Source organism: Portunus trituberculatus, chromosome 30 (genome assembly GCF_017591435.1).
Source record: "Portunus trituberculatus isolate SZX2019 chromosome 30, ASM1759143v1, whole genome shotgun sequence".
Lineage (NCBI taxonomy): Eukaryota > Metazoa > Arthropoda > Malacostraca > Decapoda > Portunidae > Portunus > Portunus trituberculatus.
Genome location: NC_059284.1, coordinates 5,925,250 through 5,938,975, shown reverse-complemented (window position 1 = coordinate 5,938,975; position 13,726 = coordinate 5,925,250). Strand labels below are relative to the sequence as shown.

Genomic DNA, 13,726 nt, shown 5'->3' with positions numbered 1-13,726 from the left:
ACACACCAGAAAATCTATGCATAGGACACGTGTTGTTTGTCCAGGTAGAGGCTTGCGGTGTTTACAGGTGTTGCTAGAGGTAGACTCCTCTTACCAGATCAGTGACACACGATGAATTGATCCATCATAACATGTGTTCATTACAAATAAAAATTTACTTCACTATTGGATAATGAAGTATGCAATTAATAAAGAACAACTGAATAATAATAAAAAAAAAACACTGAATTTCTAGTCTTCACTCCAGAGAAAAGAATGTCAACAAACTTTTGATTAACTGAAAAGAAAAAAAATGCTAACCATTCAAAATGAGGAAAAAATAAATATTCACTCGCATCTTGAATATCAATTCATAATTAATAACAACTGCAGTGTTGAGATAGAAATTTGAGTAAAAAAACGGTGGAGGGAATAAGACAAGGAGACCAGTCGCATCCCATCGCAATCTTAACTTCCGGAAATTTCAAAGGGCAACTCCAGACAGGTGATGGCGTCTAATTGGCTGGATTACGCGGGATTTAAGGCAGGATATTCTGCTCCAGAGTGCTTTTTAGTTAATTACTGCCACTATTAGTTCGACTCCAATGACAGGGATCTCTTATTAGGAAAATAATATATAGTAACAAATTAAAATCATATAATACATTTAGGAGAAAAGAGATAGGAGATGAATAAGACGCATGACAGGTATGACATGAGAGGAGAGGTGATGAATAAGACGCATGACAGGTATGACATATCGAAACCGAAAAGTGGAGGAAGATATAAAAAAAAAAGTAAGACATGATACTGGAAACAAAAGCATTGTTTTATGGAAAAATGGAAAATAACATCTTTAAAAACACAAGTAAAAAAAGAGCATACACATGAAGACAGAAAAAGATCATGATAATCTCACATTACTCAAAGAAAGGTAGAAAACACCATTATGTAACACGCAATAGAGATGAAAATTCGAAGTAATACACAAGTAGAGACAATAGTTACTAAAGTTCCTATTACATACTCCAGTGTTGGTGAATAAATGTCAAGTGACCTTCCTTCAAACGCGCTCGTTATCCCCCTCCACTTATGCAGCACCCGGCAACCAGACATGAGCCACCAGCGCCCTTCCCAGGTGATAATTGCAGGTATCAGGTAGTTCACAGGTGCCTCTACCTCACTCCCTCAGAATCCTCACGACACGATACAGTTTCAGAAGCTAACACTACTCCCTGCATTGCATGACACCCTGCCAACCCTGTCCTTTTTCTCGACCGCTCCCCTCTCTCTCTGTCTCTCTCTCTCTCTCTCTCTCTCTCTCTCTCTCTCTCTCTCTCTCTCTCTCTCTCTCTCTCTCTCAGATGTGTGAGTGTATGTGTGTGTGTGTCTGTGTACGTGTATATATATATATATATATATATATATATATATATATATATATATATATATATATATATATATATATATATATATATATATATATATATATATATATATCGTAACAACATGCATTTCATTGTATTCTGAATTAAGTTGTTAAGCATAAATAAAAAAAAAAAAAAAAACTATTCTCTGTTTGTCAATTTACACACGTTACTATTAAGGTCATAAAACCTAATTAAATGAAATATTGGGTGTCGTGTCAACACTTGTATTGTGGTAGTGTGTAATGGTGTGATTAATTAATAAGCTAATAACAATTGGGATGTAAAATTGATTTCGAAATAGAAATTGAAAAAGAAAGGTGCATCAATAAATTACTTTGCAATCACATTTTAATGCATAATGAACTGTACATGTGATGCTGGTCGCAGAAGTAACAATAGTAGTAGTAGTAGTAGTAGTAGTAGTAGTAGTAGTAGTAGTAGTAGTAGTAGTAGTAGTAGTAGTAGTAGTAGAAATGAGAGTAGTAGTAGTTGTACCCGCCATAGGATAGGTAGGACCATTGTACATAAGTATATTAATCATTATAGAAATCTGATGCAATCTTTCGTAATGTGGTGCAACACTTTTGAATGCTGATCTCAGCCTTTTCCTTAAAAAGGGGTAGTAGTAGTAGTAGTAGTAGTAGTAGTAGTAGTAGTAGTAGTAGTAGTAGTAGTAGTAGTAGTAGTAGTAGTAGTAGTAGTAGAAGTAGTAGTAGTAGTAATTGCGACAGGAGCAGCAGCAACAACAGTAGCAGCAGCAGCAGCGATGATGGTGATGGTTGTAAAGGCGGCGATGAAGAGGTGGCAATAGGGGTCAGGTGTTGCAGTGGTGATGGTTCTGGCGGTGGTTAAAATGCAATAGTCCAAGGGTACAACACTAATCTAATAAATAACGAGCCATTTGGATGTAGTGTAACCCCCTAACTAACTGCATCAGATTGAGTCACCACCACCATCACCACTACCACCACCACCATCACCACTACAACCACCTCAATATGAAACTCGATCCTGGGACGCATTTCTGCTGTGCTCTGTACCTCGAGTCAATAATTGGTTCTGATTAAAGCCCAAAGCCTCGGACACCCGGCCTGGTCACGGAGGGCTGATACCGCCACCTGCCTGCGCTCTTTTTACCTACGCGCTTGCGGGAAAAAAGGTGGTGGCTCACAAAACATTATATCAAGCCCCTCACTTTTTTTTCACCACTCAAAATCGTTGCTGAAAACAATGGTATAAAATTGTGCGTATCCAGCAGAACGGTTTGAGCGATTGCTTTTATGCTGTTTGTCCGTGTGTGTGTGTTGGAAAGAGAGAGAGAGAGAGAGAGAGAGAGAGAGAGAGAGAGAGAGAGAGAGAGAGAGAGAGAGAGAGAGAGAGAGAGAGAGACTGTGTGTGTGTTTGTGTATGCTTAGGCTTCTCTTGATCTCTAGCTGAATATGCGATATCTCTATACATGTTTATGCATTTATCGATTTATGTGTTGGAGTATTCACATCTTCCTATTAATCTAGCTCTCTATCCCCAGTAAGCTCAAATGAAATACGTAGCTACCCTCTCTCTCTCTCTCTCTGATCTAAATCTATATCTGTACCAACTACTGAAAAGTTGACCGTTTAATAAAGAATATTTCCTGGGGGCCGGGTAGCGGAGGCGAGTGTCCTTCTGACCAACAAAAGAGGTTCTTTCACTCACCACCTTCCTGTTATTGCATTCCAGCCAGCACCCGCGTGTGGCCAAAGCCTCGAATACCTACGGGCTGCCGACATCCTTTCCTGTGTCCATGATGCCGTGCTGGGGGAAAGGAGGTGCAGAAGTTGTAGGTAGGTTTAAAGGTTAAGGAAGTCAAAGAAGTGGAGAACTGAAGAAAGGAAACCATCAGATCAATGGTGATGTTTATGTGGGGAAATAAGAGAGGGGAAGAGGGTGGTTGGTGCTAGTGTATCCTTGCCAAATGTTCGTCAGGTAAACAAGTGAAAAGAAATGCAACTGGACGACAACTCTCTCCTTTAACCTTGTCCTCCGGAGCGCAAAATTGTCCTTCACTCTCCTCCTCCGGGAGAGACGAGGGAGAGGAAATTAAGTTACACCATGAAAGCAGATGTGGCTGACTCCAACCTTTTCCCCTCTGGTTGCTCCTCCTCCTCGTCTTGATTTTCCTCGTACTCCATCGAAGTAAACAGTACGACATGGGAAGGAACTAAAAGGCAGGCATATTATATGTGAGTGAAGCATGTTCCTTAAAGACGAACGGAATAAAAACGAAGACAAAAATACAGGCAAATGGAAAAAATTACTCTCATCAGGCAACAGGCAGCCGAGCGAACCATAAGGTGGGCTTAGGTTAACAGCAATCAAAGCAAACCTCTCAAGAAAGTCATTAAAGATCTGAAAAGAATGTGGAATCATAAAGAAGGAAATCAAATGCTTGAGTATCATACCATACATGTATATTTACAGTGGGGAATGAACAGAAAAAAAACAGGAACAAAATAATGCGACCAAGAAAGGAGAGAGAGAAAGAGAATGCTCCCTTGTAAAGCACACACCTTTTCCCTCCCCTCTTCCTCCTCCCTACCTCCTCATCCCTTATACATGGGCGGAGCGAGATCAACTCCCTTATCCATGTCGTCTCAAATATACAACGCAGTTGGGAAATACTTTTACTCTCATGTAGCGTTCACCTCCAGAAGAAGGCGACACGGAAGGTTACAATGGCGGGAGGAGCGGATGAGGCTGAGAGAGAGGAAGTGAGGTGAGTTGAGAATAAAGGGACTGAATTGTTTCGGGCATGTCATGGAATGAAAAAGTAAGAAGATAGTGAAGAGAGCATAATTTTTTCATGAATTAACGGAGTGTACGTGTGTGCCGAGAGAGACAGAGAGAGAGAGAGAGAGAGAGAGAGAGAGAGAGAGAGAGAGAGAGAGAGAGAGAGAGAGAGAGAGAGAGAGAGAGAGAGAGAGAGAGAGAGAGAGATGATGGCGTGGAATGGAATATATGCTAATGAGTTGCAGTTCATTTGGTGGCCGTCAGTTGAGTGATTTGGGAAGCGAGTCAACATAACTACACAAGGAGTCTCTCAGAGCGAGGATCACTTGAATTGTTGAGAAGCAGCATAATTGATGAAGAGCTTCAGGCGTCCAGGAGCTCGGTGGATAAAATTCTCTGTGAAGTTACGATACAAGGTCAAAGAACGTGTTGTGAGCCTTGTTTAATCCTCAACTAACACACACACATACACACACACACACACACACACACACACACACACACACACACACACACACACACACACACACACACACACAGTACAAAAATATAAACTATTAAAAACAATGAAGTGTACTATACAAAATGGAGTACCAATGTCATTAGATATGTAAATCAATCACTTCTGGATTAGGCACCAAAGAGCGGCCAACAAAAAATAAACATAATTATTTAAACCGTATTTTCTAGAATTATCATTATATTTTTTTTCCTTCATAAAATTGTGGTGTTGGGAGAAGCAGCAATGTTTATCTTGTCTCTCGTTCCTCTTTTCATCACTTCACAGATGAATGATAAAGTTACGCGACAAGAACAAAAGTTGAAAATATCAACTTCTTGCAGATAGTTTTCTATTTTTCCTTGCTGAAAGTTAAGAATGATATCTTTCTTGGCTTGCATTTTCTTTTTGTTTTTCATTAATATTTTTTTTGACCAAGTATCCATATCATATTACTTCTTTTCTCTCTACTCCCTCCCCGATATCTGTTTTGCGCTAATTATTTATATTTGCTAACAATATTCAAATTGTTAAAACCAATAATAAAAGTATTCTCTTTCTCTTAGCATATACACATGATATATCTGTGAACTCTCTCAATACAAATATGTAGTAGTCTGTTTAATTAGAATTAAATACAAATACTTTAATCGAGAAAATAAGTTCTTCTCCAGAGATTACGAGAGAGAGAGAGAGAGAGAGAGAGAGAGAGAGAGAGAGAGAGAGAGAGAGAGAGAGAGAGAGAGAGAGAGAGAGAGAGAGAGAGAGAGAGAGAGAACTGAAAGAAACACGCACACAAGGAAATGGAGAAAGAGATGACGGGAGGGAGGGAGGAAGGACGGGGCGGAAGGAAAGAGGTGAAGAGAGAGTGAGAGAGGAATACAGAGGAAGGAGGGAAGAAGGAAGACTGGAAGCAAATGGGAGGAAACTAGGCAACGTTTCCCTCCGCTGAGCCACACGGAGCTGCCTCAGTAAGCGGGTTACAGGGTGAGGCAAAACTTTCTTCACTGCCTTTTTTCCTCCGCTAGGACAAACACACATACTCAAAACTGAACTGAGGGTTTTGCTGAATATTCTATGCATTCTCACGTCTATTAACAAAGGATCTGGATTACAGATGCATTTTATAGAAGATATGTAAAGCAAATACGCTTCCTTGTTTACTTGTGTGATTACTCGAAATTTATAAATAATATATATATATATATATATATATATATATATATATATATATATATATATATATATATATATATATATATATATATATATATATATATATATATATATATATATATATATATATATATATATATATATATATATATATATATATATATATATATATATATATATATATATATATATATATATATATATATATATATATATATATATATATATTCTTTCTCTCTAATTTACAATTATGCGTTACTTCTAACTAAGTGAAGTTAAACAATGGTACATTATTGGTAGCGTGAGGACGCCTGGCCAGCCACGTTGTTACGATGCATTGCCACGGAAGGGCGATGTGAGGTGCGTAGTGTTACAGGAAATATGATCCCGGTGGTATCTGACGTTATTTGCTATATTTAAAGGTATCTTTCAACGTAACGATTAATAAGTAATAATTCATAGGCCAAGAAAAATTAAAGTTATGACAAAGATAGAAAATGACATTATATATATATATATATATATATATATATATATATATATATATATATATATATATATATATATATATATATATATATATATATATATATATATATATATATATATATATATATATATATATATATATATATATATATATATATATATATATATATATATATATATATATATATATATATATATATATATATATATATATATATATATATATATATATATATATATATATATATATATATATATAAATATATATATATATATATATATATATATATATATATATATATATATATATATATATATATATATATATATATATATATATATATATATATATATACATACACAGAAAATAATGACAGTTATTTTCTTTATAATTGTGGGTTATGAGTACATCGTAAAATATTTACTTGAAGGTTAACTAAGTTAATACTTAATGGCTGAATAAACCCAAAAGAGTAGGAAACATTTAATATTGAAAGATTACTTGTTGTTTTTACATTCCAGAGTTCATACCATTTCCTAAAAAAAAACTAGTCTATCATTCGCTATTCACATAATGGCCGAATCAGGTCAAGAAGGAAAACATGACAACTAATGTATGCCATGGTAATATTTTTTTTCTACACACAATCCACAGGTAACGTTGTTATTAAAATGCTCATTAACCATTGCTGACCTCCCTGTTTCTGTGTTTTTCCCACTCCATTTAATTACCACGCCAAACTGCCTCCCCGACCACACCCGCATCCATCTACATCCGTCTACCGCCTAACCAACCAACACACTCTCTCTCTCTCTCTCTCTCTCTCTCTCTCTCTCTCTCTCTCATGTCGTCTTTGTGTAATTTTGCCTTTGACAATTTAGTCACACCTTATATTTCTACCTGTAATTAGCACGTGCAAGAGTTTCACGTGGGCTGTGTTCATGATGAGATTTATATAATTCTTTTTTATAATTTTAATGGTCAATCTTGTACATTGGTATGGTTTCTGAAGACTAACTAACTGGGTTACTATAATCACATTCTTTCCTTTTGTGGGGGAATATTTAAAAAGTTACACACATATTTTACTTATTTGTTTATTTATTTATTTTTTTTCAATAAGCGACCGTGTGTTGAATTTACCAATTTTATACGATTATTTTCGTGCATTACCGCCTGACAGTGTAAAATCTAGAAGAATAGATAAAAAAATATAATGCTTACAGATGATACAAGCATAAAGGCAAAAGTAAAAAGAGTTATTCCTCTCAAAAATGTTTATGGTCTTTATTGCATGAGAAAGTTATACAAGTTTCCCTTCTCTTTAAAATCTTCCTGAAATTGCGAATAAAACAAGTCACAAATGCAGACGTTGAGACACTTTTTTTTTCTTTTCCAGGTGGACTTTTGTGAAAGACTTTATCTATGATTATGCCAATTTACCCCGCAATTTGCCCCGACAAGTCTTGGTTCCTGGTTCCGTGTGTCTCCGCCGTTACTCGCACTCAGACCTTATGTATGAGGAACTCCTACGACTTGACGACCGCACCGACGTACCTGATTCTCTGGATGTATGTACGTACCGCATTACACATACACACCCACACACACACACACACACACACACACACACACACACACACACACACCAACCTACTGTATATTCACACATCCACACCCCGCAAAACTACCTGCAACCAAATTCACACATTCAGCACCAAATCTAAGGAGAAACGTTACATCTACACACGCACACCTGGATCTATGACCAGACAGAATGTCACCAGCGCATAAAGATATACAATATTACTCTAATATCACTTATAATTCTTCCGCCCATCACTCACACACACACACACACACACACACACACACACACACACACACACACACACACACACACACACACACACACACACACACACACACACACATTTACCTGTTTACGCAATACACCGCCTTACATCGCTTAATTATATCGTCTACAGGAAACCGATAATTAATCTAGGTGGAAATTTATCCCAACGCGTTGCTGTTGGGGCTGTCCGTAACGCCTCTTTAACACCAACACGCCCATGACAAAAGTTAAACGTAAACCCAGCTTAATTTAAACTTGTGGGCAAAGTTATAGCTTCCCAAGAAAGGAGGAGGTGGAGGAGGAAGCAAGAAAAAATGAAAAAGGATTAACCAAGCGTGTGTGTGGCAGAGTAAGGCATATATAAGATAGAAAAAAAAGTAAAAACGGTACGAGAGGAGGAGTATGAAGATAAATGTTTGAACCGTGTCAAGGTGTTTCTCAACTTTTTTCTTCTCCTTCAGCGACTCCTACACACAATTCCACTTTCATTTGTATTATTATTATTATTATTATGCATCAGCATTACGCATTTTATTGTCCCATTTTCGCTACTTGACTAGGAGAGCACGTCCAAAATTACATACCGCTTACACTTGCTTTTCTCTCTTCTAGTTCTCGGAAAAATACATTTATTTTAAGGAAACCATGAATTATTGTGATATGCAAAATATAGTAAAAAAAAAAAAAAAAATGACTGGATTATAATTACAAAAAGCTCTTTTATGTGTTCTATGGAGTGCAAGATAATTTATTCAAATTATACATGTCTGGCAGGAACCATTTTATTTTCAACACCAGAATAATCGTACACACACACAAAAAAAAAAAAAAATAAATAAATAAATAAATAAACACGTATTATGTACACATCTGACAGGAGATATTTAATTCACAACATTTCTCAACACACTCGTGCTCACAAAAAAAATTATATATATATATATATATATATATATATATATATATATATATATATATATATATATATATATATATATATATACATAAAGTAAAGAAGCTTCTAGTTCTTTCAATAATTACAGTTTTAGACGTGTATATGATGGAGTAAATTCAACGTTATATCATCTATGAAATTAATTGATTCTTCATGCACATTCATATGTCAAGGGAATAATTAAGAAAGGTAGAAGGGAAAGACGTATAGAAAGAAAAAAAAAATTGAATCAACATGCTGCTATTTCTTTAGTGTCTATTTTACTCAGCGTACAATAGGCGGAGGTCAATATTCCGAAGAGTACAATAAGAGGTAAAACGTTTGATCTCAAGCAGGTAAAGGTAGAGGAAGGTCGGGCCGCGTCTGCACCTGGTGAACAAAGGTACACACACATACGAATCTTGGGTCGTGGCGACAGGGAGCTGGAACAGTGCGGGACAAATAAAACAACCGCGGTGTGACTCGTTGTGCATAATTCAAGAGTAATGTTTTTCCTCCGTTCTTCCAATTAATAATAAATCAGAGGAAACAGTTAAAATAATGCCTCAAAAACTGCAAATGCGCAAAAAAGTTAATATAAATATACTGCGTGTTGAACCCTCTCTCTCTCTCTCTCTCTCTCTCTCTCTCTCTGATACACAAAATCAATCTAATAACCATGATTTAAGAAGCTAACACAGAAGTTTGTGTTGTCTTAGTATCATTGCTTACACTATTCTTTGCAGTTTCCTAGTGAAAAAGAATAGCAATTATCACAGCTTTATCTACCTTGCAAGCATCATCCTAATGACTTTTTTTCTAACTACGTATATTATTTCTTTTGTTCCCCACTACCACTTCATATGCAAAACAGGATCTGAATTACCCATCGCTCTCTTTCTCTCTCCCTTCTTTCTCCTCGTATTTTTCCCTTATTAATATGTTTGCTTCCCTGTCATGATGGATGGCACTTATTCATCTATTTCTTACCTCTCTAATTTATATTCCAGCTAAGTATTCCGTGAGTGACGTTCCTAATGCTTTTTTTTGCGGCCGAGGCTCCGATAAGCGGCATGTAAATATATCTATCTTTTCCATTGTTTTTGTGATAAGCTTTCTCGCTGAGGCAGTGCGAGAAAAGTGTTTCTTTTCTTTTATTATCTTATTTAATTTTACTTCTTGCTGAAATTCGTCGACTTTAATTTGGTGGCATCTGAGAGAGAGAGAGAGAGAGAGAGAGAGAGAGAGAGAGAGAGAGAGAGAGAGAGAGAGAGTGGGGAGGGGGATAAACCGAAAAACGAAGCAGTAACTTAAATACACTCACCATTGATAGAGCCAAAATCACTTACTAATTTCTTCCGAATAACCTGCCGCCACGCCTCCTGACACCCACTACCTGTAATCAAAACGCTCAGGTGCCACCAATATATCTATAATTAACTACTATCTTTTTTTGATAAATAGTATTTCTGCTGCTTTCTAATTAGCAGTGATGGTTAATTACCTCTAAATTTATGAGGAAATAGACCAGTGCGGCGGCGCTTGGCTGGATCCGAGCCTTAATGAAGCCCAGGAGTCGAGGCTTCACTCATCCCTGAACCGCGAGAATGAACACAATCAACAGTCTCGGCTTTACTTCCCAAATGAAGGGAAAAGGTGAGGCTGCATATGAACGTTTCGCTTCCTTCACCAGAATTCCTGGGTATGAGGTGCTCAGGTGGGCAAGGCAGGTAAGTTTGGGAGGAATTTCGTCCAAGAACATTCCTTCACACACAAAAAAAAAAAAAAAAAAAAAAAAAAATATATATATATATATATATATATATATATATATATATATATATATATATATATATATATATATATATATATATATATATATAACCAATCATATTCTCCCTCATACACAGCCTAAATAGATACATCATTGTGGAAATAATTTATCTACTCATATGGAAATTCTATTTATGGAGATTTCTTTAAATATTAACAAATTAAATACCTCATGTTTTTTCCTTTAACTCACCAACACAATATAGTAATATAATCCAACATTACCTAACCCTACTTATATAACTTAACCTAACTCCAATACATTGTAACCTAATTAAAAATTTTACCTACCCTAATCCAGACCACACCAACCTAACCTAACTAATAAACCAAATTTATTTTATGGATAAATCTTCAGATGAGAGAATGAAAAATAGAACAAGTCACTAAGCAAAGTAATTAATGCATATATAAATCAGGTAGAGACGCGTGCCCTGCAGTACCCCAGCCTCCCCCACCAGACAGCATCACCACACCACTACGTCAAGGTTAATGCCGCCCAATTATCGCCCTGCCCAGTAATTCCCTGCATGTATAATAACCTGAGTCATTATTTCCTATTGATTTCCCGCTGGTAGATGGATGGCACAGAATTACTCACCGCCTCTCCCTCCCTTCACCCCCTTTGATTGATATACAGGTAAGTCACCCCTCGCCATAACTTACATTCCTGATAACAATAATAACCACGAGGTCACCTGAGTTATTTCCATTGTTAATTGCTTAGGCGTCGAAGTATTTTTTTTACTCTTTTTTGTGGAAGTGAAAAATTATCCGACTGGAATAATTTAGCATTTTTCTGCCTAGGAAGTAAATGCTTGCCTGCTACATTTGTCCTCAATTTTTACGCATATTTTCTTTTCCTTTTTCATTTTTGCCATATAAATTTTCAGGTTTACTTTGATTTTTTTTTTATGCCATCGTATTGAAAGATCTTTATCCGATGTTCTTTTTCCACGGATTTCAGAAGTATTAGGAGAACTTCCCTATAAGCAAAATTATTTCAACGAACACACTTATATTTCAATTACTACAATAATACGCCAACACAGCAGTATTAAATAACATTCGAGAAAAGTACTGGATTATATTTAACTAATCGCTTAAAATAAATTAATTGTCGTTTATTTCATAACCTCCGTAGGGTAATGAGTAATTTGATTATGTATTATTTCTATTTCTTTTTCTTCAATTTCCTTCAACTTTTCATCATTTTTGTTACTTTACTCCCATGTCCCACCCATTATTTCCCCCATGGAGCTTCTCTCATCCCTTCTTCCCTGACTCCCCATCATCTGGTGCCTTTCTCCCATCTCTCCTCTTCCCTTCCCCGTCCTCCTTCCCCCTCACGCTATCATCTCACATAAGCCTTAAACAAATTTGCATAGTGATGAGCCGGGAACCGACATACAGCAGTGTAGGAGTTGCTGAGGGGGAGGGGGACCGGTAAGTGTATTATCTAAATTAATTATGTTTCTGGTATGAAATTAAGTTAGAGTCATTAGGCTCATACGGTGAGCACATTATTTAGGGATTAAGAGGAGAAACGTTCCTGAAATAGCCATGATTTAATAAAGGTTCATAAGTTGTTAAGTTTCACGTACGCTGCGTTTCTTTAGACAGTCCTATAAATTTTTACAGTTCTCTTATTTATTTAATTATCTCACGGGATCATATAACACAGGCAAACACGCGCAGTTGAAAATTAAAGTAATTCTTGCACAAAATTACATCTCAACTAAAATGCACATGTACAGAGGAAAATTATAATATGTAAATTTGAAATCACATTCGACAAAGATACAAGAAACAACGAGTAGACATTATGAAAAGGATCTTCTATGGAACAATAATGCTTCCTTTCCAACCGATTTCCTCTATTATCTCAACATTTTTCTCTTCATCATAAACTCACTCATTTCAATCTCCTTAAAATCAAACTGTTGGACGGAAAATAAAACCAAAATAAGCCGCACTTCATATGTGACCTGTAACCTTTGACCCAATACATCCTCCCCTCCCTTACCCTTGCGGACACACCTGCCTCATGCGTTAGTTACCTGGACACAAACCGAACAGGTAAGGGAGGAGGGACGCAAGGGCGAAGCGGTAGGAGATTCAAGTTATTTTCAACACTCACTACGTTACTCGGCAATAGAAAATGTGAGGAGTAGTTATAAATTAATTTGCAAATGCTGGAGTTTTTTTTATGAATATTTCTGCCAGCCTGCTCAGTGCAATAAAACGAATCCCCCTTTTTAGCGCGAGGAAAGTATTTACGTAATAAGATATCAACTTACAGAAATATGTCAAGCCTGATCATTAATATTCTATGTAATTAATGCAGAAAAAAATTATCCTGTACATACCAGTAAATTTAAAATCACTAGAAACTAAAAAATGCATATATATCAGAGTAATGCTACCGGATATTCCAAAGTAAAATTCTATCTATTATCAATCCACGACATAACACACTAATGAAAGTATTAAATGTCACTGCATGAAAGGGCACGCTAACATCTTTATATAGTAACATGAAAAATAAAGAAACCATCCCAGTGCCTTCGGTCACAGCACTAGAATCGAACAATGACCTTACATATCCATGAAAGTATCCGATGCTCCCCTGAACTTCAAATATCATCGTAAAGAACAGGTCAGTAAAAACACAACGAAACAAAAAAACTAAGTAATTGGAAGGAGGTTCTATTTAAGATTAACTTTCTCCATTCTTCTTCATTATATTTGAATTTCT

The 13,726-nt window shown here is 36.2% G+C and overlaps 1 long non-coding RNA gene across 1 annotated transcript in view; it reads right to left on the bottom strand.

Moving 5' to 3' along the window:
• Positions 1-3,132: 3,132 nt before the first annotated feature.
• The window catches only part of LOC123510980, a 19,835-nt gene continuing 9,241 nt past the window's right edge, over positions 3,133-13,726 (bottom strand). The window contains exon 3 of the long non-coding RNA XR_006676673.1: positions 3,133-3,203. This is a non-coding gene — a long non-coding RNA (uncharacterized LOC123510980). The remainder of the gene's footprint in view (positions 3,204-13,726) is intronic.